At 42.1% G+C, this 26105-nt stretch overlaps 1 protein-coding gene across 1 annotated transcript in view; it reads left to right on the top strand.

Annotated features, from left to right (window-relative positions):
* Positions 1-26105, top strand: part of LOC136881992 (cardioacceleratory peptide receptor-like) — a 283179-nt gene that overhangs the window by 230006 nt on the left and 27068 nt on the right. The gene's annotated exons all lie outside the window — the stretch shown is intronic.

Raw genomic sequence — 26105 nt, 5'->3', positions numbered from 1 at the left:
ACATTAGGAATATCTAGTGCAATTTACTACGTCACTGCGCTATAGTATATCATTTGTCTTTTGTCTCTGAAATCATTCAGCAATTGAAGTCCTCTGCTTTGTTTGGTTATTATTTATTGTAGTTTTCCAATCCTTGCCGGTATGTTCACTTTTGCCCATAATTAATTAATATTATTATTGGTCCAGGGGTAAAATGTATCATTTAGTCTTAGGTCTTGCAATTTTCGAAATGTACGCTCATTGTCCTCGCTAAAGAAGGTTATTGTATATTCGATACTTTTCACCTCCATTCTTGGATTTGAACTGCCCGCTCTGGTTATAATGGACAAAGATATCAGAACTCTCAGACATAGCACTCGATATTCGTTGGTGCCAGCACTGGACCTCAAGAGAGGTAACTAAAGACGACGCGATGAAGCGCAAGGCCATAGTGAACCCTTGAACTTACCATTCCATCGTTGGTCGGTCACAGCTGCTACAGTAGAGCAATATAGAACTCTTAAATCATGGGTCGTTGCGGGAAGCAATTCGTTCACGATCTTAACCAAACGATGGGGTTCAGAAGAGAGCCTAACTACTTGAAATGAGGAGCAAATATGTGCTTACTAACTTTTATTAAATTCGAAATGGCACGACAACATCATTATTTTAATATAAATCCTTCAAATAAATTTTTTTAATAAATTATTTATTATTGAATGTTTCAAACGCAGTCACATTGCATAGCGTTGCTTTATTTCTCACAATATCGAAGAGTTGCTTCGGAGAAAGTAATAAATTAGTGGACAGCGAAACTTAAAAACTGAAAAAGGAAAGACCTGAAAACCGGGCAACTATTACTCCAAACGAGAACTGAGAATAAATCCACACGATCCGTGGAAAATCTGACTTTCAACAAGTAGAACGCCTGATTTCCTCTCAATTAAGGTTATCCACCAGTCGAATACCCTTGCGGATACGGAACACTCGCCGAATGGACCCGTAATCGAACCTAATTGACTATCAGTTGCTTTGGATAGGTTGCGAAATATTATGGGAAAGCTTGGTGTTCACTACGAGTTAACAGCATCATTCACAATTGAAATAAAATTCCACCATGTATTTGTCATTTCATGACACCCTTAAGTGATAAAATAATCCCGATGCTAAATGTGCATCACCCAAACAGCTGTTCGGAAGGAACCAACAACAACATGATTCGCGAGAATCTTACGTTACGTCGTTCTGAAGGAACAAAACTGCGAAATGCAGGAAACACTTATTCATCACGCATTTAGAAGAAATGCCAAACACTGAAGTTAATTAAAAAGGGGTAAATCACTTGAAAAGTATTATTATCAAATCGATTTTCAGGTTAGAAATAGTTATGTTACGCTTAATAAAATTACCAGTCCACATTGAAAAATACAACAAACTTAAGGAATTCTTTCCTTTCTCAAACAATGACTACCATTACAGATCCATCTACTTATTGTTTGTCCCAACACACTACCTACAAAGTTAGCACTTAATCGAACTCAACTACGTATATAAATGAAAGAACGACAAAGATTGAAAATAAAATATATTATTACTGGCTGACGAATCGAAACCACATTCGCAAGTCAAGTCTCCCAATAATACATTGAGTGTCAATATGCACACTATCAAAACGAAACGGACATCAGAACGACAAAACAATTAAGTCTGTAAAATAAAATAAAATAAAATATCGAAGTTATTTAAACTCAACACGCATGGAGAATTATAGTAAAATATTTAATCACCATCAGGTCGATATACAATGTTGGGCAACCCTCATTCGCCGATAACGGTCCCATATCTTAGGGAGCACCTTCCAGCTGTTTGGAGCTGCGCACGAGTTGGCCTCATTATTACCAATCTAACCCTCTTCATATTTCATATTTTACTGTAGATGCTACCTTCGCCCAGGTCGCTTCGCAAAAACAAAAAACATCTAATCTGAGACTTGAGTATGTACAGCTGACATCCCAGACCTATCGTCGGGCTCACTTAAAATCTGTACACCCTAACACTAATCTCTATGTACACGATACCTTCCTAATTCTATCGTCGAGCGTGAACTAGGACGTCTCATCATCAGTATACTCCAAGGATAACATGTGACGTCCTAAATCTATTGTCGGGCGTAAAATGGGTCGTATTATGCTTCCCTTGGCATATCAGGCGAACCAGCAATTTCAAACAAACCCTGACATTTCAATTGAAAACCTGGTCAGACTAATACCACACAACGGAACAACGTCTCTTACTATTAAACGAATGCAAGTCGAAAAATGCAGTAAGTCTCAACCTCGTTACAAAACGCGAGCTCGAAAATAAATATACGTGACGGACAATCCCCCAACTCAAACACGATCTCAGCATGCGCAATGAAGTTTTAGGGAAGAAATAATAGTTCCCCACACACTTCTACCATTTAGTGGATGTTGGCCAAAAATAATAATCATCACTACCGCATTGGAAACCCTCAAATCTCCTACCATCAATTTCAAATATTTATATGTATGACTATCCAGTGAAACGAAATTCAATGAATTTACACGGTTAAACAACACCAACCGTGTATTCTAAATGCTCTTTTTATCCTTGAGGTCACATTATCCTAATATTCATACTGACTTTACGTAACTAGTCACTTGACTTTTACTACCAAGATTTTTAATCTTTACTAGAATCGTTTTTCACTTGGAATCTTACTAGAAATCTACGGTGCCTCACACAGTAGTCGTCTCGACTTTCGGATTGTTAGCGGAATACACTACAGCCTGCCACAATACAGCCTGTCTCACAAATCCTTCCTCGGCAAACATAGCCTGTCTCAAAACTCATTCTCCTCGCCTTATCCCAGCGGTATTACTTAAAATCCAGGCTCCCTTTCACCTTCAGTATTCCTATCACTCTCATCTCCACATATATATATTCTTCGCTCTCAATCCATTTTTTTTTTATATTTCCAAGACCCTTTTCACATTTCAATCCTCTTGCGAAAAACAATAACCATTATAAAATACACCTCTTTATTTTACTGTTACTACAACTTTCGGACCTCGAGAATACAAGAACACACCGCGATTTTCCGTATCATCGACATACACGATGTCCCAAAATTTTACTTCCCATGAATAAAACATAACTCTATCGAATTTCACTGGAATTTTCGAAATACCTGCGATCCCTGTAAAACATACTTGTTAAAATGCACTTTTAACATAGGAAAATTTTTATCCCGTGGTAGACATTATTATTATTATTATTATTATTATTATTATTATTATTATTATTATTATTAATATTATTATTAATTTCGACAAAAACTTCTGAATTCAAATGATATTTGAAATTAAGACATTCGCCACGACTACTTTACCATTATCGCTTTCCTAATTTTCCTCACTTTGGATAATATCTCATAGAACATTAACACCAGATTTAAACGTCGCATTTTACAGTTTCTTGACGTGAAATTTACAAAACTAAAATTTTCACACGCTGACCAAAATTATAACACTTCTCGCCTGATAATTACAAATATCAACCCGACACACGTTTAGAAAAAAAAATTGGTTGGGACAAACAAAAAAGTCTAACTACAACATAATACAAAATATAGACAGACCTGCATTAACGTCATCTCCAGTATTCTGGCTACATTTTTGCCAGCTGACCTCGTGCTTAGCCGCACATTGGTACAAGGAACATCATCTTCTCAAACATATCTATCTTACAAATACTGCCTTTTCACACGTTATTAAATGACAACACAAATCACGCACTTTCTTCGTTATAATTTGTACAGCAAACCTCCTTCGTCCTGCAGTCAACTGCGACTGTCTCCCTTCTCCCCAGAGTCGGCTTTCAGTCACCCTAATACAACAGGTGTTCAACAGATAACGTAATCAGAACTACTCTAACTAGCTTCCCAACTCCCTTAACACTTTCCAACACACACGAGGTGATATAATAAAATCTGCTATGTACTTTAACAGACGCCTATGCTTTCACAGTTTTGTCGGCGAAAGTTCAGAAAAATTTCTATCATCTTCCCTTTCTGACAGTAGATGTGGAACACAGCCACGAACATGTACTAAGTTATTTGTAGATCAATCTTATACAATTTTCTGCTGACGACGGGCGTAAGCTTCCACTGCTTCAGAAACCAGACCGACACTGAGAAAAATGCAGAGGGGGGTTTCTTTTATAGTCTTAGGAGTGACGCTACTCACACCACTAAGCTTGATTACGTAATCTGCTAATTTCGCGTCCAATAGACCGATTTTCATGAAACTTGTTCCAGAATTCCGGACAGACTTGTGATTTATTTAGATGTTAATCTCATAATTTTACCACACTCGCAACAGGTGAAATAAATTATTTCTGCCCGGGCGTTTCGCGGGTTTTCTTCATCCATTGACCTTGGCACGTGGAGCTAGTCCACTGATCTGACGCTGATTTGTACTTAGGCTTAACTGCATTTATATTTTACCCTGGGGGTTCTGTCTTCACGTAGATTTTGAGAATAATTTAGATTATTTATTTCTGTATTTACTGTGTTGCCAAAATCTCTCGTTACGCAGAATTCCGTGAATTTGAAGAATTGTTGGGTACTCGAAGTCCACCGAGGTGTCACGGTATTTCACGAGCTTACCGCGGGTGAGTTCGTTCCCACGCGACAGCGAGGCTCTGGAAGTGCAATATGGCTGCTCTCAAAAATAAAAGTAGCTTGTTATTTCAAATAAATATTGAGAAAAATGAAAAATATTTTTCTCATGGTAGAATTATCGGTTCAATAGAGGAAAGTCGTGTCTGCAACGAAACAGTCGTCGAATGTACATGTACACTTTTCTCTTATAATAATCAGATGTATTAATCCTCGCCTAATTTGACTCCTGATTTACCTTAAGGCAATTATTATCTTCCATTTAAGACAGGAAGAATAAAGAAATTCGATGGATACAATTCGTTCATATAATCGGAAGATTTCAATGGACAGTCCATTTTAATATTCTTTGTCTGATTGATGCAGACATTTACTACTCGCTAGCAGTACTTGTCAGATGTGAGATGATTCTTAGAAGTTCTTCCCGTCAATCCTTACGACTAGCAGTTTGATCAGCATCTCTTGTCCACTTCAATTCTACGAAAATGACGGGATGCTACTTAACATATTGTCTGACTCCGTGACTGAATGATCTGGGTTCTAGTCTTCGGACCGTGAGTTTCCATGCTCGATTTAACCTTTCGTGGGATTTCTACCGCAGACTATTAATTAATAATGTTATTGTTTTTACATCCCACTAACTACTTTTACTCATAAGTTGATCAAGGTTTAATTATGAATTAATTGTCGTTGGGTTATTTAATTGCATCGTAATTAAGAGGAAGTTTCGGTGTGATGACTTAGTATAATTTAATTACCAGGTAAATCACGTAGGAACTACCATCTGAGCCACTGGTAAGGAAGCGACCGTGGCCTTAGGTAAACTACAACCCCAGCCTTTGCGTGGTGTGAAAATGGGAAACCACAGAAAACCATCTCCAGGGCTGCGGACAGTGGGTTCAAAGTCACTATCTCCCGGATGCAAGCTCACAGCTCTTTCGAAATATCAAGCTTCAAATTCAGATTCCAAGAAAAGCTTCAAATTCAGATTCCAAGAATGCTTAGCTGACGGAACTGAAATGTGGAAAAGGATATGTTCATTTAAAATAAAATAATACAGCATAAAGGACATACAGTAATAAGATGTGATTTCTTTAGAAGCGTAGCTTTTAAACTCCCAAAATGAAGATGAACTACTGCTATTATTTCAGGTGCGGTATTTCTTCGGTATATATTCCTTAAAGCATTTTACTATTGATACTCCTTATGATGTCACATTTTATGGATTCTCTTTCAGACTATATGGAGTATTTTAAACATACGTATCAAACTATCCCATTGGACGAAGTAAATTTCACTCATTCCTTTTTATGTATCTTGACTATCATTAGAGCACTCGGTATGTGATGGTACCGAAGATTGTCAACCATGCCACCAATATCAGTGTTGACAATCCTAAGTTTGTTTAAAAGGGGAAGAAAAATGACGGCTTGGGGCGAATTTTTGTTAAAATGCGAATATGGCGGAAACGCAGGAGGGAATTAATGTGATCGTTGGGGATGAATTCACGTATGACACGCGCTTGGGACCGAATTCACGAGACTCCCATTCTGTCTGTATAGTCACATGTAGTACTAATAACCTAAAGGTACAGTCGCTACCTTCTCAAATTTAGCACAAATTAATGTACAGATATTCACATCAGTATAGACAATAACACTTGTCAAAGAGACTGAATTTGTAAGTACGCCGGACCGAGTACCTCAGATGGTACAACGCTGACCCAAGTTGGTGGGTCCGATTTTGGCTCCGGTGGTTTTTTAAGGTGCTGAAATACTCCGGTCCTGCCTTGTGTCGGTAGACTTAACAGCGCATAAAACAACTTTTTCAGAACTCTGGTATCTCGGCGTCTCCATAAACCGTAAAAAGGTACTGCGGGACGTAAAAGCCATAACTTTGATATTATGTATGCAGGTCCTTTTACCGTGGCGTTCCCGGTGCCTGAAATGATACAACTAAATAGGGACATCGCGTGTTACGGATCGCAACGAGCACGTGAATACCCTGGTAATACCTAATAAGGCAAGTTACAGGATATTGTATGAGAGAATAAGTTTTTTGTACGTAGAGAACGTATTTACGAAGTTGTAAGTGCGGATTCACTTTACATTATGCGCCAAGCCAGTTGATCACAACCCCGTTCGGCGTATTGCAGCTTGAAGGGGCAATGCTGTGCGTATATCGAATACGACCACAATATTCCTGTGTGATCAAGGTCCGCTGGTCCGTTCCCCTCAAATCTCAAAGATGGCAGCATGTATCGCGTAGTTCGTGGCAGTGATCAGTAGTAGTATAAAGGGAAAGTTCTGCCGCCTCCTCCTCCGCCCGCGGCGCGGGAAATTTGAATTTTGGCGGGAGATTTAAATTTTGGCGGGAGATTTGAATTTGTAAACAAAGCCACGTGCTTTTTGACAGTTGTCATCGACAACAACGCATCGCTAACCTCACTGCCGCCATCTTGACGGGCCTAAACCTCACTAGTGCCAACTTAACCTAAGTAGCGTGAGGTAAACAAAGCCACGTGTTTTTTGACAGCCACGTGCTTTTTGACAGACAGCAACGCATCGCTAACCTCAGTACTGCCATCTTGACGGGCCTAAACCTCAGTAGTGCCAACTTAACCTCACTAGCATGAGGTAAACAAAGCCACGTGTTTTTTGACAGCCACGTGCTTTTTAACAGATTTGTAAACAAAGCCACGTGCTTTTTGACAGACAACAACGCATCGCTAACCTCAGTACTGCCATCTTGACGGGCCTAAACCTCAGTAGTGCCAACTTAACCTAACTAGCGTGTGGTAAACAAAGCCACGTGCTTTTTGACAGCCACGTGCAGCTGTCATCCGCCATCTTTAAACCACAGAGCACTGTGCTGCCCTCTTTCATCACCTGTCATCGGCAGTGCTGCCATCTTGGCGGGCCTAAACCTTAGTGCTACCAACTTAACCTCACTAGCGTGAGATAAACAAATCCACGTGCAGCTGTCATCCGCCATCTTTGAGCATCGTGCTGCCCTCTTTAGCTACTTACCTTTGAAATGTGGTACGTCATCCGCCATCTTGCATCGCAAACCTCAGTGCTGCACTCTATGTAGTGACGGCAAATTCCACGTGCTCTTGTTTGGAAACAAAGCCACGTGCAGCTGTCATCCGCCATCTTTGAGCACCGTGCTGCCCTCTTTAGCTACTTACCTTTGAAATGTGGTACGTCACAGCTGTCATCCGCCATCTTGCATCGCAAACCACAGTGCTGCACTCTATGTAGTGGCGGCAAATTCCACGTGCTCTTGTTTGGAAACAAAGCCACGTGCAGCTGTCATCCGCCATCTTTGAGCACCGTGCTGCCCTCTTTAGCTACTTACCTTTGAAATGTGGTACGTCATCCGCCATCTTGCATTGCAAACCTCAGTGCTGCACTCTATGTAGTGACGACAAATTCCACGTGCTCTTGTTTGGAAACAAACCTATGCGCTTTTTTGTAAGCTATCATCCGCCATCTTTAATCTAGAGAGCACCGTGCTGCCCTCTGTGTGGTGGTGGTAAATTCTACACGCTTTACAAACCCATGTGCTTTTCTGACAGCTGTCATCCGCCATCTTTAATCCAGAGAGAACAGTGCTACCCGGTGGCGGCAAATTCCACGTGCTCTTGTTTGGAAACAAAGCCATGTGCTTCTTTGACAGCAGCCATCTTTAATCACCGTGCTGCCCTCTTTGTGGTGGCGGTAAATTCCACGTGCTTTACAAACCCATGTGATTTTCTGACAGCTGTCATCCGCCATCTTTAATCCAGAGACAACAGTGCTGCCCTCTTTATGGCTACTACCTTAAGCACGTAGTAGCGGGCAATTTGAAAAGTTCTGTTAGCTATCATCTGTCATCTTTAATCAAGAGAGCGCCGTGCTGCCATCTTTAGCTAGATACCTTTGAAATGTGGTGGCGGATAATTTGAAAAATGCTTTTTGACAGCAGCTATCTTTGAGCACCGTGCTACCCTCTATGTGGTGGCGGCAAATTCTACATGCTTTACAAACCCACGCGCTTTTTTTGACAGCCATCTTTAAGCAACAGAGTACAGTGCTGCCCTCTTTGTTGTGGCGGCAAATTCCACGTGCTCTACAAAGCCACATGCTCTTTTGACAGCTGTCACCCGCCATCTTTAACCAACAGAGCACTATGCTGCTATCATGCGGGCAATTTCGTTAGCTGTCATCCGACATCTTTAATGAACAGAGCACCGTGCTGCCCTCATGCGGGGCAATTTCGTTAGCTGTCATCCACCATCTTTAATGAACAGAGCACCGTGCTACCTCATGCGGGGCAATTTCGTTAGCTGTCATCCGCCATCCTTTAATGAACAGAGCACCGTGCTGCTCTCTGTAGTAGCGGGTAATTTGAAAAGTTCTGTTAGCTGTCATCCGCCATCTTTGAGCACCGTGCTGCCATCTCTAGGTGGTGGCGGAAAGTTCCACGTGCTTTACAAACTCACGCGCAGCTGTCATCCGCCATCTTATATCGCAAACCTCAGTGCTACACTCTTTAGATAATTTAAAAAGAAAAATTCTACAGCAGCCATCTCTCGACGCTAATTGCACAAGATGGTGGCTATACATGACTCCTTAAAGGTTCTTATGCAAGATGATCGCTATACATAGACGCCCTTGGGATGCTTGCGCAAGATGGTGGTTGCTCTTATGAGGCGGATTAAGGATCCTTGGCTAGAGACGCCCTAAGGATGCTTGCGCAAGATGGCGCATGCAAGATGGCGGCTATACATAGCTCCTTATGAGACAGCCAGTACTCAATACAACATATGATCAGAACATTGATTGATGTGTTCAGAACACAAAATAAGTAGAATCGAACACTGTACTCGATACAACATGTGATTAAAACATTGTCTGGCGTGTTCAGAACACTACATAAGTAGAATCGAACGCTGTATTAGGGGATACCTTTGTTTAGATTGAAACATAACAAGACTAGAATTGAACACTGCACTCGATGTCGTTACATGTGATCAGAACAATGGCTGATGTGTTCAGATCACTAAACAAGTAGAACCGAACACTGTGCAACATGTTAGGGGATACCTTTGTTCTAAGAAAATTAGATTGAAACATAACAAGCCTAGAATTGAACACAGCACTCGGTACAACATGTAATCAGAACATTGATTGATGTGTTCAGATCACTAAACAAGTAGAACCGAACACTGTACAACATGTTAGGGGATACCTTTGTTCTAAGAAGATCAGATTGAAACATAACAAGACTAGAATTGAACACTGCACTCGATACAACATGTAATCAGAACATTGATTGATGTGTTCAGATCACTAAACAAGTAGAACCGAACAGTGTACAACATGTTAGGGGATACCTTTGTTTAGATTGAAACTAACAAGACTAGAATCGAACACTGCACTCGATGTCGTTACATGTGATCCGATACAACATGTTAGGGGATACCTTTGTCCTAAGAACCGAACACTGTACAACATGTTAGGGGATACCTTTGTTCTAAGAAAATTTGATTGAAACTAACAAGACTAGAATCGAACACTGCACTCGATGTCGTTAACCTTAACATGTGATCCGATACAACATGTTAGGGGATACCTTTATCCTAAGAACCGAACACTGTACAACATGTTAGGGGATACCTTTGTTTAGATTGAAACTAACAAGACTAGAATCGAACACTGCGCTCGATGTCGTTAACCTTAACATGTGATCCGATACAACATGTTAGGGAATACCTTTGTTCTAAGAAAATTAGATTGAAACATAGCAAGCCTAGAATCGAACATTGTTTGATGTGTTCAGTACAACTTCAATGATTTACCTAGTGTAAAACACACACTGTGCACATATCGCATAGCTATCACGAAAATCAAAAAAAAACACTGTGCACATATCGCATAGCTGACACTTCAAATGATTTGCTTAGTACGAAAATAAATAAAAAATCTATACCGCGTAGCTAACTCGTTCATCGCACTGCTAAGACGCTTAGTAATTGCGAATACACTCATACGAAAATCAAGAAAGCACACTGCGTAGCCAACTCGCTCGGCTCACTCGCTTAGTAATTGCAACACTGATACACACACGGATAAGAATGTTCCGAGATACTACATACTTACATGTTTTTTAAGGGGGTAAAAGATCATAAATTATATGTACACATGTTGTCTCCTCCAAGTTGTAAGATGAAATAGACGCAGTACTGCGAGTTTCCGCTCTAGCTGGCGAACGGAAGTAGCATGATATCTCAGCAAAAAAAAAAAATAATACGCGTGAGCTTGCAAGTCAGACACAATGATGGATACCGCGATTCAAATCCTGGCAACTTATGCCGTCGGGAAGGGCATCCGGCTAGATCATGTAATGACGATCGCGCAGGTCCCTCGCCTAGCATTTGCTATTTTTTTACAGCTTCCAGTTCGAACCCGCTATCTTCCGAAGTAGTGAGAATGATTGAAGAGTGTTTGAGTGTGATTCATTTGTCGGATGGAGGCGTTAAGCTATGTGCAGGCTTCTTCGGTAGGAGTTGGCTATGTGCCGGTACCGGGATATCTAGTTATCGATTTAAAATCCTAGTCAGGAAGGGTAAGCGGTCGTATAAAACTATGGTGTATGATCTAAGAGGCGGGGTGTGCAAAAAAGCCAGCAATAAGTAAGGGTTGTTGATAGGGGCGTTAAACCTTGTGCAGGCTACTTCGAAAATGATTGTGAGTACAAGAGTGTTGAGGGTGATTCATCGTTCGGATGGAGACAATAAGCCTTGTGCAGGCTTCTTCAGTAGGAGTAGGCTATGTCGGGATATCTAGTTATCGATTTAAAATCCTAGTCAGGAAGGGCAACCGGTCGTATAAAACTATGGTGTATGATCTAAGAGGCGAGGTGTGCAAAAAAAGCCAGCATTAAGTAAGGGCTGTTGATAGGGGGTGTTAAACCTTGTGCAGACTCCTTCGAAAATGATTTTTGAGTACAAGACGTTGATGGTGATTCATCTGTCGGATGGAGGCAATAAGCCTTGTGCAGGCTTCTTCGGTAGGAGTAGGCTATGTTCCGGTACCGGTACATCTAGTTATAAAACCCGCTATAACAAATTATCGCGTATACTGCGATTTAAAATCCTAGTCAGGAAGGGTAACCGGTCGTATAAAACTATGGTGTATGATCTAAGAGGCGGGGTGTGCAAAAAAAGCTAGCAATAAGTAAGGGTTGTTGATGGGGGCGTTAAACTTTGTGCAGGCTCCTTCGAAAATGATTTTGAGTACAAGAGTGTTGAGGGTGATTCATTTGTCGGATGGAGGCAATAAGCCTTGTGCTGGCTTCTTCAGTAGGAGTAGGCTATGTCGGGATATCTAGTTATCGATTTAAAATCCTAGTCAGGAAGGGCAACCGGTCGTAAAACTATGGTGTATGATCTAAGAGGCGGGGTGTGCAAAACAGCCAGCATTAAGTAAGGGCTGTTGATGGGGGCGTTAAACCTTGTGCAGGCTCCTTCGAAAATGATTTTTGAGTACAAGACGTTGATGGTGATTCATCTGTCGGATGGAGGTAATAAGCCTTGTGCAGGCTTCTTCGGTAGGAGTAGGCTAGAATCGAACTCGGACCTCCGGGGGTAGCAGCTAATCACACTAACTACTACACCACAGAGGAGGACTATTTCAGTTTTACAGAACAGAATATTTTACAACCTTAATTGGTACTGTGTTTTAACCTCTCCGTACAGAGCTTACATGGGCTGAATGCTACTCAGCTAAGAAGACGTTCGTGAGTTACAAGTCGCTTATCAGCACACCGTGTTTTCGTTCAAGGTTACTACTACAGCCGGAAGATACGTGTACAATTTCAGCTAACACATGCATTCCGCTGCTCGCTCTGCGCTGATACAACTTCAAAGACTGTGGAAACAAACCTATAGCCTACAGTTTAGTTTAGTGTGCATGCCTCTCACCCGGTAGTCTCGGGTTCGATTCTCTTGGGAATAAAAATATGTTTTACAGAGTTTAAATCGCAAGAATTTGTTGAGTTGCCCTTCCTGACGCAAAACTAGCAGTATCTAGCCTCTTACATCATACACTATAGTTTTCGGCCGGTTGCCCTTCCTGACAAATCGGATTAAGAATCTGTTTTGTTTTAAGACTAGTTGTCCTTCTTGACGCAAAACTGGTAGTATCTAAGCTCTTACATCATACACTATTGTTTTCGACCGGTTGCCCTTCCTGACGTCAAAGAACTCGGATTAAGAATCTGACACGAGAATCGGGGATTTACAGCTAGATGCTCTTCTTAGATTTTAAATCGCTGTATCACGAACTATTGTTTTACAGCCGGATGCCCTTCCTGACACAAAACTAAGATTTTAAATCGCAAGAATTTGTTGAGTTACCCTTCCTGACGCAAAATTGGCAGTATCTAGCCTCTTACATCATACACTATTGTTTTCGACCGGTTGCCCTTCCTGACGTCAAATAACTAGGATTAAGAATCTGTTTTACAACTTCTAACACGAGAATCGGGGATTTACAGCTAGATGCTCTTCTTAGATTTTAAATCGCTGTATCACGAACTATTGTTTTACAGCCGGATGCCCTTCCTAACGCAAAACCAAGATTTTAAATCGCAAGAATTTGTTGAGTTGCCCTTCCTGACGCAAAACTAGCAGTATCTAGCCTCTTACATCATACACTATTGTTTTCGACCGGTTGCCCTTCCTGACGTCAAAGTACTCGGATTAAGAATCTAACACGAGAATCGGGGATTTACAGCTAGATGCTCTTCTTAGGTTTTAAATCGCTGTATCACGAACTATTGTTTTACAGCCGGATGCCCTTCCTGACGCAAAACTAAGATTTTTAAATCGCAAGAATTTGTTGAGTTGCCCTTCCTGACGCAAAACTAGCAGTATCTAGCCTCTTACATCATACACTATTGTTTTTGACCGGTTGCCCTTCCTGACGTCAAAGAACTCGGATTAAGAATCTGTCGAGAATCGGGGGTTTTACAGCTAGATGCTCTTCTTAGATTTTAAATCGCTGTATCACTACAGCCGGATGCCCATCCTGACTAAGATTTTAAATCGCAAGAATTTGTTTTAAGACTCAAGTCTTGTTATGTTTCTTTCGTAATCCGCAAGTCTAAACATGCATATCGCTGCACACTCTTGCCTTCGCGATGCGTGTTCGATAATTGTTTTCAACCGGTTGCCCTTCCTGACGTCAAAGAACTCGGATTAAGAATCTGTTTTACAACTCGAGAATCGGGGTTTTACAGCTAGATACTCTTCTTCGATTTTAAATCGCTGTATCACGAACTATTGTTTTACAGCTGGATGCCCTTCCTGACGCAAAACTAAGATTTTAAATCGCAAGAATTTGTTGAGTTGCCCTTCCTGACGCAATACTAGCAGTATCTAGCCTCTTACATCATACACTATTGTTTTCGACCGGTTGCCCTTCCTGACGTCAAAGAACTCGGATTAAGAATCTAACACGAGAATCGGGGATTTACAGCTAGATGCTCTTAGATTGTAAATCGCTGTATCACTACAGCCGGATGCACTTCCTGACGCAAAAGCGTGTACACATCACCTATCGATAATGTATGTATCGAATATCGTACTAAACTTCTCCTGCCAGAGCGTACGACTATCGCTTGTGTGTGCACGAACTTAAAGCATAAAGAATAGCAATGTATAAAAATCTTGTAAACAAAGCAGCAGCATTAAGTATACCCATGTTTAAATGCGTGTACACATCATGTATCCATGATGCACGCAGTACTAAACTTATTCCATTAGAATGTACAAAGTTCGCATGTGATTGTGCTGCTATCTTAGCATAGCCTATGTGCATGAACTAAAATCATAAAGAATAGTTATGTGTAAAAAATATTGTGAACATAGCAGAATGTTTACTACGTAGGTGTAGACATTGAACTTTGCATGCTGAGGCAGCATACTACGTGACCGTGACGTCACGACCACGTGCTCTTGTTTGGTAAACATAGCCACGTGCTTTTTGACAGCTGTCTTCTTGACGAATCCTAACCTCACTTTGAAGGACAATAGAGCGTCGCTAACCTCACTGCTGCCATCTTTACGGCGGTAAACCTCAAGGCTGCCACCTTATGCATGTTATAGCGCGGAATTTAAAATCCAACAACGGAACATTGTTAACCTCACTCTTGTCGTCTTTACGGCAGTAAACCTCAAGGGCTGCCACCTTATGCATGTTGTAGCGCGGAATTTATAATCCAACAACAGAACATTGCTAAACTCTCTGCTATCATCTTGAAAAGTTCAGTGTTCCAAACACTAGTTCGAAAAACGTAACTCATCGCACCTCGGGGATTTTCCATTCCTTGTTCTGAACATGAAACCATTTACAAATAAAGATTAAATTCTGCACTTAACAAAGTACAAGCGTTCTTGATGATAGCGATCGATGAGGCTGTTGCTCCTTTAGCCCTTTAGCCCTTTAGCCCATTAGCCCTTTAGCTCTTTAGCCCTTTAGCCCTTTTGCCCATTAGCCCTTTTGCCCATTAGCCCTTTTGCCCATTAGCCCCTTAGCCCTACAAGGAATGTGCGGTAAACTAATCTTCTTAGAACAAAGGTACCCCTGACATGTTCTAAACACATGTTGTATCGAGTACAGTGTTCAGTTCTACTTATTTAGTGTTCTAAACACTTCAATCAATGTTCCGATCACATGATAAAGTTAACGGCATAGAGTGCAGTGTTCGATTCCAGCCTTGTTACGATTCTTCTGTGATTTGCAAGTCTAAACATGCTTAATGACGTCATCACTGCAGCACGTGCTTACTCTAGCTATTCCGATGCAGGTTTAAACTTGTTCGATAGAGTTATGCCTTGACATAAGAGGAGGCCTTAACAGCTTATGAAAAAGCACGTCGAATTTTTCAAATTACCCGCCACCACATTTTATGAGGTTTAGTGCTGTAAAAAATACCTGCACGATGCAAAGCTAGCTTTCTTCATCAGAGCAGCCAACATCTTGTGTAAGCACCTCTAGGCCGTATCATAAGCAGCTGTGTATAGTCATCGTCTTGTCGCTGCTACCTCCCGCAAGCACCCCTAGGGCGTCTCATAAGAGCAGCAGTCATCTTGTGCAAGCGCTCTTAAGCTGTCTCATGAGAAGCTATGTATAGCCGCCATCTTGTAGAAATAGATAGCTGCCAATGCCAAAGGGCCTAAGTAGGAATCGAACCGTCCATCTCATCATTAGACTATGTTTTTCTTGTTCCTGATACTGCAAACCTAGGTATCAGGTAGAAAAATTTTGTCCTTTTTCGAGATATTTAACATTTTGCATTTAAACCCCAAATGTAATGAATCGAACCTGCACGGTACGTTATACTCTCTACCATAGCTAGACCTATCATGTTACGAAGACTTGCTTCATTACAAGCTGAAACAGAGCTAATGCTGAAGGGCCTAAGTTAGAACCGAACCGTTGATCTCATCATTAGACTATGTTTTACTTGTTCCCCATACTGCGAACCGAGGTAGAAAATTGTTTGTCCGTCTTGCTCTACGATGCATCGCTTTCGAGATATTTAACATTATGCATTTAAGCCCCAAATTTAATGAATCGAACTAGCACGACACGTTAGCCTCTAAGCTAAGAGCAACAGCCATCTTGCGCAAGCACCCTTAAGGCGTCTCATAAGGAGTCGTGTATAGCCGCCATCTTGAGTCCGCCATCTTGCGCAAGCATCCTTAGGGCGTCTCTAGCCAAGGATCCTTAAGCCGCCTCATAAGAGCAACCACCATCTTGCGCAAGCATCCCAAGGGCGTCTATGTATAGCGATCATCTTGCATAAGAACCTTTAAGGAGTCATGTATAGCCACCATCTTGTGCAATTAGCGTCGAGAGATGGCTGCTGTAGAATTTTTCTTTTTAAATTATCTAAAGAGTGTAGCACTGAGGTTTGCGATATAAGATGGCGGATGACAGCTGCGCGTGAGTTTGTAAAGCACGTGGAACTTTCCGCCACCACCTAAAGATGGCAGCACGGTGCTCAAAGATGGCGGATGACAGCTAACAGAACTTTTCAAATTACCCGCTACTACAGAGAGCAGCACGGTGCTCTGTTCATTAAAAGATGGCGGATGACAGCTAACGAAATTGCCCCGCATGAGGGCAGCACGGTGCTCTGTTCATTAAAGATGTCGGATGACAGCTAACGAAATTGCCCGCATGATAGCAGCATAGTGCTCTGTTGGTTAAAGATGGCGGGTGACAGCTGTCAAAAGAGCATGTGGCTTTGTAGAGCACGTGGAATTTGCCGCCACAACAAAGAGGGCAGCACTGTACTCTGTTGCTTAAAGATGGCTGTCAAAAAAAGCGCGTGGGTTTGTAAAGCATGTAGAATTTGCCGCCACCACATAGAGGGTAGCACGGTGCTCAAAGATAGCTGCTGTCAAAAAGCATTTTTCAAATTATCCGCCACCACATTTCAAAGGTATCTAGCTAAAGATGGCAGCACGGCGCTCTCTTGATTAAAGATGACGGATGATAGCTAACAGAACTTTTCAAATTGCCCGCTACTACGTGCTTAAGGTAGTAGCCATAAAGAGGGCAGCACTGTTGTCTCTGGATTAAAGATGGCGGATGACAGCTGTCAGAAAATCACATGGGTTTGTAAAGCACGTGGAATTTACCGCCACCACAAAGAGGGCAGCACGGTGATTAAAGATGGCTGCTGTCAAAAAAGCACATGGTTTTGTTTCCAAACAAGAGCACGTGGAATTTGCCGCCACCGGGTAGCACTGTTCTCTCTGGATTAAAGATGGCGGATGACAGCTGTCAGAAAAGCACATGGGTTTGTAAAGCGTGTAGAATTTACCACCACCACACAGAGGGCAGCACGGTGCTCTCTAGATTAAAGATGGCGGATGATAGCTTACAAAAAAGCGCATAGGTTTGTTTCCAAACAAGAGCACGTGGAATTTGTCGTCACTACATAGAGTGCAGCACTGAGGTTTGCAATGCAAGATGGCGGATGACGTACCACATTTCAAAGGTAAGTAGCTAAAGAGGGCAGCACGGTGCTCAAAGATGGCGGATGACAGCTGCACGTGGCTTTGTTTCCAAACAAGAGCACGTGGAATTTGCCGCCACTACATAGAGTGCAGCACTGTGGTTTGCGATGCAAGATGGCGGATGACAGCTGTGACGTACCACATTTCAAAGGTAAGTAGCTAAAGAGGGCAGCACGGTGCTCAAAGATGGCGGATGACAGCTGCACGTGGCTTTGTTTCCAAACAAGAGCACGTGGAATTTGCCGTCACTACATAGAGTGCAGCACTGAGGTTTGCGATGCAAGATGGCGGATGACGTACCACATTTCAAAGGTAAGTAGCTAAAGAGGGCAGCACGATGCTCAAAGATGGCGGATGACAGCTGCATGTGGATTTGTTTATCTCACGCTAGTGAGGTTAAGTTGGTAGCACTAAGGTTTAGGCCCGCCAAGATGGCAGCACTGCCGATGACAGGTGATGAAAGAGGGCAGCACAGTGCTCTGTGGTTTAAAGATGGCGGATGACAGCTGCACGTGGCTGTCAAAAAGCACGTGGCTTTGTTTACCACACGCTAGTTAGGTTAAGTTGGCACTACTGAGGTTTAGGCCCGTCAAGATGGCAGTACTGAGGTTAGCGATGCGTTGTTGTCTGTCAAAAAGCACGTGGCTTTGTTTACAAATCTGTTAAAAAGCACGTGGCTGTCAAAAAACACGTGGCTTTGTTTACCTCATGCTAGTGAGGTTAAGTTGGCACTACTGAGGTTTAGGCCCGTCAAGATGGCAGTACTGAGGTTAGCGATGCGTTGCTGTCTGTCAAAAAGCACGTGGCTGTCAAAAAACACGTGGCTTTGTTTACCTCACGCTACTTAGGTTAAGTTGGCACTAGTGAGGTTTAGGCCCGTCAAGATGGCGGCAGTGAGGTTAGCGATGCGTTGTTGTCGATGACAACTGTCAAAAAGCACGTGGCTTTGTTTACAAATTCAAATCTCCCGCCAAAATTCAAATTTCCCGCGCCGCGGGCGGAGGAGGAGGCGGCAGAACTGTCCCATTATACTACTGGCAGTGCTAGGGGTGCTACCACACAGTGGTTAATTGCCCAATCGCATGGCGCTGTTCATGTTAGTTGCAGATGAGGCATAACCAAAGAGGGCTTGTGTAGCTATGTTCAATATGACAGGAGTGTATATTTCTCTGAGTGCGGGGAGGGTTTGTTTTACAGCAGTACTGCTGGTATGTAAGTTATTTTTAAATTTCTTGTGTTAACTTCATATTTTGAATTCATGTCGGTTTATTCTATAATATTACTGACAACACAATACAGTCTAAGTGGGCTGCTGTTAATAACATATTAACCGACTGAAGCGCAACTTATAACATAGTTTCTTATGATCTATTGTCTGCTCTGTGCGCACACCGAAAGTTTTTAAGTACCTACACGACGCCACTGCAGCTCAGTCACCGTTATTAGATATTTTTTTTCATATTTCAAACATTGTTATAAAATATTGAATGTAAAACGTATAAAGCTACGATTTCCATGGTACTATTCTTCTGAAACTGGCTGATTCTCATAGATCGTAGTATGAAAGGGAAGCAGAGCCGAATGCATGCAACTCTTCCCAGTCTATAAAACACTCACTCGAGTGAAATAATCCCAGCACCGATCATGAAACCTACAGTTTCACTCGAATGTGAATGGAGCCAGTACTCCGTAAAGCGTGAATGTTGCTTCGAGTTCTTTCTTGAATCTACCTTCTTGAATAGTTACGAAAGTTAACGTCTTTAAGGTATTATATACGGAAAAAAGGGAAGTAGTGTAAAAGTTCATTTTTTATTTTTCATTCACCATTGATAGGTATTTACGGCTGTCGCCATGATGGCAGATTCCCTATCAGTTTTTAACCTAGACTTTTCTTAAATTATTTCAAAGAAATTGGGAAATTATCAAACATCTCTCTTGGTAAATTATTCCAATCCCTAATTCATCTTCCTAGAAAAGAATATTTGCCCTCTTGAATTTCAACTTTATCTTCATATTGTGATCTATCCTACTTTTAAAAACTCCATTCAAGCTTATTCGCCTACTAACGTCATTCCATACCATTTCTCTAATAACAGCTCGGAAAATACCACTTTGCCGAACAGCTCTTCTCCTTACTCCCAAGTCTTCCCAGCCTAAAGTATGCAAAATTTTCGTAATAATTATCTCTTTTCTGACATATCCGAAACACATCGTACTGCGTTGCATTAGATCTTTTCCAGTTCTCGAATCAAGTAATCCTGGTAAAGGTCTCATACACTCCTGGAATTATACTTTAATTAGGGGCGTACCAGTGACTTATCCGCCCTCTCCTCTACATCTTTCTCAGTGATATAAGATATGGTTAAACAAATCAGAACAAAATCCTTAAATAGCTCTGTTATCATAGCCAGTACAGTAAAACTGTACATGATTGGAAATTGTATTCTCTATAATGTTTGTCAATCAATCAATCACTACTGATCTGCATTTAGGGCAGTCTCCCAGGTGGCAGATTCCCTATCTGTTGTTTTCCTAGCCTTTTCTTAAATGATCGAAAAGAAATTGGAAAATCATTGAACATCTCCCTTGGTAAGTTATTCCAATACCTAACTCCCCTTCCTATAAAAGAATATTTGTCCCAATTTGTCCTCTTGAATTCCAACTTTATCTTCATATTGTGATCTTATGTTATGTATCGATAGAAATGCTAATAACATGCATATTTGAGAATTAAATTTTAATCCTCCCCCTAAACTACCATTTCGCGCAGAGTAAATAAAATAATTTATAGCCTAGACTGTAGTACATTATTTCCCGACTTTACATACCTATTTTCATTAAATTTTGTATGGCCATTTTCTCGTGGCTCGTGATATGGACTAAGCAACAAAAATCTAAATTCATTAATAACTCTTGATATCATAGCCAGTACAGTAAAAATATAAAAGACGTAAATGATCAGCATGATCGTTGTTATTTAGCACTTATCGATAGGAAAACTAATTATAGAGATGTTTGAGAATAACATTTTAGTCTTCCTGAACTACCATTTCACTCAGCGTCAATAAAATTATGTATAGCCTAAAGTGTACAGAAACCGTCTAAAGAATGCAAAAGCATACCCCGGAGCAGATACAGATTGAGACCACAACTTGGTAGTGGGAGATCTGTACGTGCGGTTGAAAAAAGTGAGAAAGGGTTAACCAAGAGAAAACTTTGACCTAGGAATTCTAAAGGAAAAAGGTAAAGGAAAGGAGCTGAAAGACATATTTATGTCAAAATGGATTAGAAGTTCTAATGAAGAAAGTGCAAATGAGGCATGGAAGAGGATGAGAGAAAACCTCGCCGATTCTGCAGAAGAAGTAGTTGGGAGAAAGGACATCTGCAAGAATAAGGAATGGGTCACAAATGCAATGCTGAGCAAGATGGAAGAAAGAAGGAAATGGAAGAATGTAGGATCAGAGGAAGGGAAACAAATGTACAGAAAACTGAACAACTAAAGAGTGAAACAGATCAAGCAAGGAAGACATGGATGAAAGAGAGATGTGAAGAGAGAAACTAGAAATGGAAGGGAAATATGAAATGATGTATAAATTAGCTTCACAACTGGTATTTGAAGGGAGGGAAAGGAGGACCAGTATGGAAATAGAAATGATGGCACATTGGTGTATAAACATGAAGAAATAAGGGGAAGGTGGAAAGAGTATGTAGAGTGCCTATGTGAGTATCAAAGAGATGAGTGTGATCAAAGAACAAATATAGAAATAGAAGATGAGACAAGAGTAATAGAATATGAAAAAGGATACAGAATTTTGGAAGGGGAGGTAGAAAAGGTTTTGAAAGAAATGAAGAGTCGCAAAACAAGTAGGATTGATGGATCACCGATAGAACATTTTTTAAGAGTCGGAAATAAAGTAGTGAAAACTAACATATTCCTCTAATAAGATATATGAAAGCGACGAACGGCCAGATGATTTTCCTTCAGTAGTATTAGTACAGATTGAAAATAAAAGAATTCAAATAAATGTGAAGATTTTAGAACCATCAGTCTGATCACATATGCAGCCAAAATATTACTGAGAGTACTGAACAGAAGACTGCATGGAAGGCTAGACAATTGTATCTCTGAGGAACAGTATGGCTTCATGAGAGGTAAAGGAACAAAGGATGCAATTGGACTATTGTTGTTGCTATTTGCTTTACGTCGCACCGACACAGATATGTCTTATGGCGACGATGGGATAGGAAAGTCCTAGGAATGGGAAGGAAGCGGCCGTGGCATTAATTAAGGTACAGCCCCAGCATTTGCCTGGTGTGAAAATGGGAAACCACGGAAAACCATCTTCAGGGCTGCCGACAGTGGGGCTCGAACCCACTATCTCCCGATTACTGGATACTGGCCGCACTTAAGCGACTGCAGCTATCGAGCTCGGTAATTGGACTATTAAGAACATTAGGTGAGAGATACATTGAAAGAAGAGGAGAAATGCGGTATATGCTCTGCTCATTGACCTGGAAAAAGCTTTTGACAGAGTACAGTGGAAAAAGGTAATGGACATTCTAAGCAGGAACGGAGTCGACTGGAAGGAGGGAGACTGATTAAGAATCTGTATCTACAGCAGAAGATACGAGTGCAGATAGGGAATGAGATGACAGAGGAAACCACAATTGGAAGGGGAGTAAGACAAGGCTGCTGTCTCTCCCCCATACTTTTTAATATGTATTTGGAAGAGATTATCCATAAATGCATGAATGGAAAAAGAGGAGTGAAAGTTGGTGGTAGGAGAACAGAATGTATTCGATTTGCTGATGACATGATCCTACTGGCAGAGAGTGAACGAGCTATCATGGCGATGCTAACAGATCTGAATGCTGTCTGTGAAGAATTTGGAATGAGAATTAATAAGAGAAAGACAACATGTATGGTGATAAGCACAAGAAAAGTGAAGAAAACGATAAAGTTAGGGCAGGTAATAATAGAACAGGTGGATGCTTTCAAATATTTGGGAAGTGTAATAACAGGGGACACGAGGTGCACTCGAGAGGTGAAAACTCGTACTGCGATTGCGAAGGAAGCATTTAATAAGAGAGTCAACTTTTTTTGTGGGGAATGGATAGAGACTTGAGGAAGCGATTCGTGAAGTGCTTTGCATAGAGCGTGGCACTGCATGGAGCTGAGACATGGGCATTGAGAAAAGAGGACGAAAGAAGACTGGAAGCATTTGAGATGTGGATTTGGAGGAGAATGGAAAGTATACAATGGATAGAAAAAGTAAAGAATGAAGAAGTCTTGAGAAGAGTTGGGGAAGAGAGAAATGTATTAAAAGTAAACAAGAAGAGAAAGCACTGTTGGATTGGTCATTGGATGAGGAGATTTTGCTTGCTTTTAGATGCTATAGAAGGAACGGTAACTGTAAAAAGACAAAGAGGACGGAGAAGATATCAGATGCTGGACAGTATCAGGGTAGAATACAAGTATGAGGAAAAAAGGGTGACGAGACAGGATTGTGTGGAGAGCTGTCATGTGAAGACCTACCATATGGCAGAACACTGATGATGATGATGAAAGTGTAGTGCCATATTCTTCGACTTTACATACCGATTTTCATTGTTTAGTCGTTTCCCCGTGATGCAAGTACAGACAGACAGATAGACAGACAGACACAGCCAGATAATAATAATGTTACTTGCTTTACGTCCCACTAACTACTTTTACGATTTTCGGAGATAACGAGGTGCTAGAATTTTGTCCCGCAGGAGTTCTTTACGTGCTGTTAAATCTACTGACACGAAGCTGGCGTATTTGAGCACCTTCAAATACCACCGGACTGAGCCAGGATCGAACCTGCCAGGTTGTGGTCAGAAGTCCAGCGCTCTACCGTCCGAGCTTATTCAACTCGGTAACGACACAGAGATGACGGAAAATGAAATATTGCATTTCCTTCTTACTGTCGACACAACCGATACGGAAATGCCATTTTTAAATTTCTGAGCACTGTACAGATAAAACTCTTTCCTGAGCATTGTACAAGCAAAATTCTTATTTTATAGAGTAGACTAGCTGACGTGCCCGTGCTTCGCTACTTAATGAGCAGGCCGTAAACACTCTTCTGCTGTATTCCGTTAAATTAACACACCGTTCATTCCAATCAGCGCTTCAGAGTTGTCTAACTCGCCAGTTAATTCCTGCCAATATTCAGGTAGGCTGTTTTACTCGGCATGCAACAGTAATCCCATCTATCGGAGATGAGAGCGTGAGCTTTGGGTCGACGGATACAACTGGAGAGGAAGGCCAGTACCTCGCCCAGGTGGCCTCATTTGCTATGCTGAACAGGGGCCTTGTGGGGGGGGGGCGAATATTGGGAGGGGCAGACAAGGAGGAGGGAAAGAACCATCCGTGGCCTGAAGTTAGGTACCATCCCGGCATTTGCTATGAAGAGAAGTGCGAAACCAATGAAAACCACTTCGAGGATGGCTGAGGTGGGAATCAACCCACCTCTACTCATTTGACCTCCCGAGACTGAGTGGACCCCGTTCCAGCCCTCGTATCACTTTTCAAATTTCGTGGCAGAGCCGGGAATCGAACCCTGGGGGTGGCAGCTAATCAAGCTAACCACTACACCACAAAGGCGGACCACTATTCTCATTCGAGGGATAAATCAATGAAAGTAGCCGTCTGAAAGAGACGTCTTCATACTTGATCTCTAACAATCCATGATCTAACAATGTCTCAATTTCTTTCTAATATTGTGGTTGAAAATAAGAGGAAGTTCCGCCACACATCCCTACAACTGTTCTTTGAAAATCCACCTATGTTCATAAGAAACAGAACACCTTGAAAGACTAGAGGTAGGAAGTCCATATTCACACGATATGCGCATTAGTATGTTCTGCAGAAACGATTAGCATTTCAGTCACCTAGGTTCAGCACGTGTCCTGTTACCTAATAGGTACTGGGTCGTCCATGGGCACTGATAACATGTTCCATGCGTGATGGCATCGACGCGTATAAGGCGCGAATGGCGTCCTGGGGTATAGCCATCTATGCTGCATTCACATGGTTCCACAGTTCATCTTTGGTGGTTGGCATTGGGTCACAGCGCCGCATCCGTCGTTTCACTATATCCCGCACATTTTCGATTGGCGACAAGTCCGGTGATCGGGCGGGCCAGGGCAACAGTCTGAAATCCTGGGACAACAAGAAGGCACATATTCCTGCATCAAGATGTGGTCGCGCATTGTCCTGATGAAATATGGCGTCTGGGGTGTCGTGCAGAAAGGATATGGCTACTGGTCGCAGGATGTCATTCACGTAGGTCAAACTGGTCACAGTGCCCTTGACACGCACATGCTGTGATTCGTAGTTGTACCCAATAGCACCCCACACCATGTCCGACTCGTTGGCTGAATGGTCAGCGTACAGGCCTTCGGTTCAGAGGGTCCCGGGTTCGATTCCCGGCCGGGTCGGAGATTTTAACCTTCATTGATTAATTCCAATGGCTCAGGGGCTGGGTATTTGTGCTGTCCCCAACATCCCTGCAACTCACACACCACACATAACACTTTCCTCCACCACAATAACACGCAGTTACCTACAAATGGCAGATACCGCCCACCCTCATCGGAGGGTCTGCCTTACAAGGGCTGCACCCGGCTAGAAATAGCCACACGAAATAAATAAAAGCCCACACCATAAACGCCTTGATCTGGCGCTGCATGGTGCGAATGCAGTCAATGTGATGCCTCTCCCCCTGTCTGCGGCGAACCAAAATGCGGCCATCACTTTCAAACAAACAAAACCTGGATTCGTCCCAAACACTATCTGCTGCCATTCCTGTCCACAATGACGTCGTTCCATGAACCATTGCAGTCTAGCATGTTTATGCAAATTAGTCAAAGGTAGGCGGAGAAGTGGAAGACGCGCCGGTAACCCAGACCGTTATAAACGGCGACGGACTGACGCTCCTGATAGTGTACGATATATTACACTGTTCCACTGTTGCACCAGAGCCGAAGAGGACGCAGAACTCTCCTGAATGACATTCGGATGAGGTGTCAATCTTCTCGGGGGGGGGGGGGGAATCTGGGTCGTGCAACCAGACCCATCTCGTCGTGTTCTACGGCCTTCTGTGAACAATTCTGTACACACCCGTTGCATTGCCGACACACTTCTTCTCGCATGAGCAGCAATTTCCCGGATGGATGCATCACGTTCTCTCATGCTAATAATGCGCCCTCTTTCAAACTCACTCGTCTGACGGTACGGTTCTCGCATACGTCTGCGAGGCATCCTGCACGTCTGCTCAAGTCACGCTGATCCATTACCTTCGGTTTATAGCGACA

Source organism: Anabrus simplex, chromosome 1, assembly GCF_040414725.1.
Source record: "Anabrus simplex isolate iqAnaSimp1 chromosome 1, ASM4041472v1, whole genome shotgun sequence".
Lineage (NCBI taxonomy): Eukaryota > Metazoa > Arthropoda > Insecta > Orthoptera > Tettigoniidae > Anabrus > Anabrus simplex.
Note: the sequence above shows the minus strand (reverse complement) of the source record. Positions and strands in the feature narration are given on the sequence as shown.